Genomic DNA, 5419 nt, shown 5'->3' with positions numbered 1-5419 from the left:
TGGTAGACAGAGCTCAAAGAGACTCCTGAGTTTACTGCTGTATCCACTAGCCTGCGGAGAGACAGCCGTATCTGCTTTTTGACTCACTTCTCTTGGAGAATTCTTCGGCAGTTTGAAAAACTTCCATTTGGCAGAAAACAACTATTCCTGTCACCCTCAACTATCTCAGTGACCCCACCTCTACTTCTCGAGGTTTCTAGGCCTTTGTTATTTTTTGCGGTAATGATTAGTGGTTGGTAAAATAAATGTGCGGAAAGATAACTGTCAAAAGAGTATGTTTATGGTTAAAATAAACAGTAAGTAAGAGTATAAGATTTCTGTGAGGATCATATAAGTTAATTTATATCAAGCGCTTAGAACAGTGCTGTATTTAGTGCTGTATTCACTTATGTCCACAATTATGTGCTGCCCTCAGCTAAGCTGAAAACTTGCTCTGCTTTCAAAGCAGCCACTGATAGTTTTTCTGAAATTGATACTGTTCAGAATGAGGTTTTTTAGTAAGTGAAGTATGTTCCATAGTAGGTGTTTAAGACACAAAACAAGTTTTAAAAATACTATCCAATTAGAGTCTTACAAATTTCTGGCTCCCGAGCACCCAGCACGTAGCCTGATGTAAAGTAGGGGTTTAATAGACCTTTGATGAACAAATAAATGAATGAGTTTATCAGACATATTTTCAGCTTCAAGGGAAAATTGGAGCTATCTATTATCACATGCTTCACTACTCTACTCTGGATTAAAATGAGTTATTCTCTTTTACCTTCTTCCCCCTACATTGAAACTCACAAATTTTAGGGCTAAAGGAGTTTCCTCTTACAGATGGAGACACTAGAGACCACCTCCTCTCCATTCCAAACTATTTGCACTTCCCCAAATGTATTATGTAACCTTGTAATTCTGAGCCTCATAACATTTTCTTCACTTGGACTATTCTTATCTGTCGGTCCTCTTTCCCCCGTTTCCCCTAATCCAACTAATTCTAGCCCATTTTTGCAAATCCATTCCTTCATTTTCTCCAGGAAGCATTTGCTAACCCTCCCTGGGCCACCACGAGACTGTATTTGGATGCCTTTCCTCATAAGGATGTTCCATATCACCCTGTATAGAGACATTATACCTACTACATTGTATCATAAAAATGAGTCTTCTGCACTGGATTATAAATTATTTTGTAAACAACTATTATGTCTAATTTAACTTTGTATACCTAATGCCTGGCATATTTTTAGTGCACATTTGCAGAGTCACACCCTAGCCTCACTGCTATAACCTGTAAATCAGTAAGGCTGGAGCATGGCCCAAGCTATGTGTAGTTTTAACAAGCTCTCCAAGTGTTCCAATATCATCTGCAGCTTCTAGACAAGATGAAGTACTAGTAACTGAATTTCGTCTCCTGCTAAAAACAACTGAAAAACAGATGAAATATATATATAAAAAAAACCAGTTATCAACACATTGTGCATCAGGTAATGAAGGACTGGTCCCTGAGAGATGAGAAAAAAAGTGAGCCCAATGACTGCCGTAGATTACCGCAGGTAGAGTTTCCAGGCCACGCTGCAAGGAAGGGAGCCCACACAGGGCTCAGCACTCTCCCTGAAGAGAGGAGGTACAGCCTGGGAGTCCAGGAAGGCCAAGGCAGCCGAAGTCTGTAGGGCAAATGGAGAGAAGAAAATGGCACACCAAGCTCCAGAGATCTGCAGACAGTTCCCCTCAAGTTTCCAGATGAATACTCATCAACGCGTGCGTATCAAGAAGTTACCCAAGGGCTTCCCTGGTGGCGCAGTGGTTGAGAATCCGCCTGCCGGTGCAGGGGACACGGGTTCGAGCCCTGGTCTGGGAGGATCCCACATGCCGCGGAGCGACTGGGCCCCGTGAGCCACAATTACTGAGCCTGCGCGTCTGGAGCCTGTGCTCTGGAACAAGAGAGGCCACGATGGTGAGAGGCCCGCGCACCGCGATGAAGAGAGGCCCCCGCTTGCCAAAACTAGAGAAAGCCCTCGCACAGAAACGAAGACCCAACACAGCCGTAAATAAACAAAAATAAATAAATTTAAAAAAGAAGTTACCCAAGGCTTGGGAAAGAAACGCTTGAAAATATTAAGTGGCATACTCTTCCAGGCTCACACAGGGCTGGGAGCAGTGCCTATTTCCACTAACCAGAATGGAAAAACCTCAAAATCCACATGGCGATAGGCAGAATACACAGAAGAATTTTGCCTCAGTAGTGGGAAAAAATTAGCCCTAGACTAAACACACTTCTGGTTCTCTCCAACGAAAGCAAAAAGCAAGTACCAAAAGGACTAAGCTGTTATCAAGTAATTTAGCTGTGTTCCAGAACAAAGCTCAAGAATCTTTAAAGGATCACAAGACTATCCAACACCCAACAGGTAACATTCACAGTCAGCATCCAATAAAAAAAAATTAAAAGGTGTGTAAAGAAGCAGGAAAATTAGACCCATAATGAGAAAATTAAAAAAACAAAAACAAAAACAGAGATGATACAGCTGATATACTTATTCTACAAGGACACTGAAACCATCTTTATTGTATTCCATATGTTCAATGAGCCAGAGGAAAGACTGAACATGTGAAGTACATAGAACCTCATATAGGAATTATAAATATGACTCAAATCAAACTCCTAGAGAAGAAATCTATAACTCTGAGATGAAAAATATACTGGATCGGATTAACAGCAGACTAGACATTGTAGAAGAATAGAAAGTAAACCTGAAGACATACCAATAGATTCAAAATAAAACACAGAGAAATAAGACTGGGGGAAAAAACAACAGAACAACAGTGACTTGGGAAATGACTTCTACCAGCCTAATATATGTGTAATTGGAGTGAAAATTTTCCAAATTTGATGAAAACTATAAATCTACAGAACCAAGCAACTCAATGAATGACGAACACAAAAACACGTAGGAAACTAAGGCACATCATAAATTGCTCAAAAGCAGTGATGATGAAAAAAAATCTTAAAAGTAGCCAGAGAGGGCTTCCCTGGTGGCGCAGTGGTTGAGAGTCTGCCTGCAAATGCAGGGGACACGGGTTTGAGCCCTGGTCTGGGAAGATCCCACATGCCGCAGAGCAACTGGGCCCATGAGCCACAACTACTGAGCCTGCGCGTCTGGAGCCTGTGCTCCGCAACGGGAGAGGCCACGATAGTGAGAAGCCCGCGCACCACGATGAAGAGTGGCCCCCACTTGCCACAAGTAGAGCAAGCCCTTGCACAGAAACGAAGACCCAACACAGCTAAAAATAAATAAATAAATAAATAATAAAAATAAAGAAATTCCTTTAAAAAAAAAAAAAGTAGCCAGAGAAAAAGGCACATTACATACAGAGAAACAAAAATAAAAATGACAGCAAACTTTTCTTGGGAAACAATACAAGACAGAAGAAGAGTATTAACTTTAAAGTATGAAAAGAAAAAAAAACCTGTCAGCACAGAATTCTATACTCAACAAAAAGATGATTTTAAAAAGGAAGGTGAAATAAAGATTTTTTTGATAAGTACAAAAAAAAAAAGAATTCCTCACCAGCAGAACTGAACTATAAAAACTGTTAAAGGAAGTCCTTTAGGCAGAAGGAAAATTATATCAAATAGACATCTATATCTACAGAAAAGAGTGAGCACTGGAAATGATAAATACAATAAAATACTCTTATTTGAATCTCTTTAAAGGATAATGGACCATTTAAAGGAAAAATAATTGTAGGGTTTATAATATGTAGAATAAAATGTGTGACAATAAGTACAGGGCTGGGAAGAGAGAGACGGAAATATAATTGTAAGATTCCATACTATATGTGAAGTGTATAATTTCACTTGAAAGTAGACTGTGGTAATTTTAAAATACATACTATACAACTAAAAAAAAATCACTAAAACATATACACACATATACACTTACACAAGACTCACAGCTAATAAGCTGACAAAGGTGATAATATGTAATCACAAAAAATAATCCAAAAATAAAGCAGAAAAGGAGGAAAAAGGAAACGAAGGACAAATAAGACAATAAGAAAACAAACAGCAGGTGTTGGAATATTAAACCAAACCATATCAATAATCACAATAAATGAAAATGGTCTAAACATCCCAATTAAAAGGCAGAGATTACTAGATTAGATAAAAAATCCAGACCTAGCTATATGCAGCCTACATAAAACAGCTTTAAATACCAAGACATGATTATGTTAAAAGTAAAAGAAGGTAAAAAGAAATACCGTGATAACCCTAATCAAAAGAAAGATGGAATGACTATATTAATATCAGTCAAAGTAGATTTCAGAGCAAAGAATGTTAATATTAGTGTTAATTAGTATTAATGCAATTTAATAATAATAAAGGGGTCAATCCATCAAGAGGACCTAACAATTGTAATGTTTATGTATCTTCTAGTGTGTGTGTTTTTTTCCCACACCACCAAGAATTCTCCAACACCAGCTGGGTATCCTACAATTCAACTCAATTCTGACACTATCTACCCGCGTCAGATCCCACAGGTTAAGGGCTCAGCTCCAGGAGACTGGCTCCCCAACAACACACACTTCAGATGCCAATCGCAAGTCCAGACTGTCACCTGGGCTTCTGACCAACAGGCTATAATCAGAAGTTTCTATGACCCCCTCCTTGGGTTCAATTAACTTGCTAGAACAGCTCACAGAGCTCTGAGAAACATTCTACTTACTAGATTACTAGCTTATTATAAAAGGATATAACTTAGGATATAAGCCAGATGAAAAGATGCATAGGGCTAGGTACGGCTGCAGAGCTTCCATGCCCTCTCCAGGAGCACCACTCTCCCAGCACTTTCATATGTTCATCAACCAGAAGCTCTCTCAACCCTGTCCTTTTGGGTTTTTATGGAGGCTTCATTACAGAGTCACGATTGATTGAATCACTGGTCATTAGCAACTGATTCAACCTCCAGCCCCCCTCCTCTTCCTGGAGGTCAAGGGTTGGAACTTTCAGTCCCACCCCTCTAAGCAGATAGATAGTTCTGCTGAAAACCAGCCCCCATCCAAGGTTACCTAGGGGCTTTCCAAAATTAACCATATTAACAAAAAGATACCTTTATAGCTCTCACCACTAAGAAAATTCCAAAGATTTTAGAAGCTCTGTACCAGGAACAGGGACAAAGATCAAATATATATTTATTATTATAAAACATAACATCACAGCTTCAATTACACAAAGCAAATCACAGTATTAAACAACTTCAAAATACACAAAGCAAAAACTGATAGAATTCCAAGGAGCTGTAGACAAATTCACAATTATAGTTGGGGATTTCAATCTCTCTCAATAGTTAATAGAACAAGTAAACAGAAAAGCAGTAAGGATATGGTAGACTTCAACACTACCAACCCACTTGATCTAATTGACATCACAGGGCTTCCC

Source organism: Balaenoptera acutorostrata, chromosome 11 (assembly GCF_949987535.1).
Source record: "Balaenoptera acutorostrata chromosome 11, mBalAcu1.1, whole genome shotgun sequence".
Lineage (NCBI taxonomy): Eukaryota > Metazoa > Chordata > Mammalia > Artiodactyla > Balaenopteridae > Balaenoptera > Balaenoptera acutorostrata.
The sequence above is the reverse complement of the archived record's forward strand: the minus strand, read 5'-3'. Positions refer to the sequence as shown.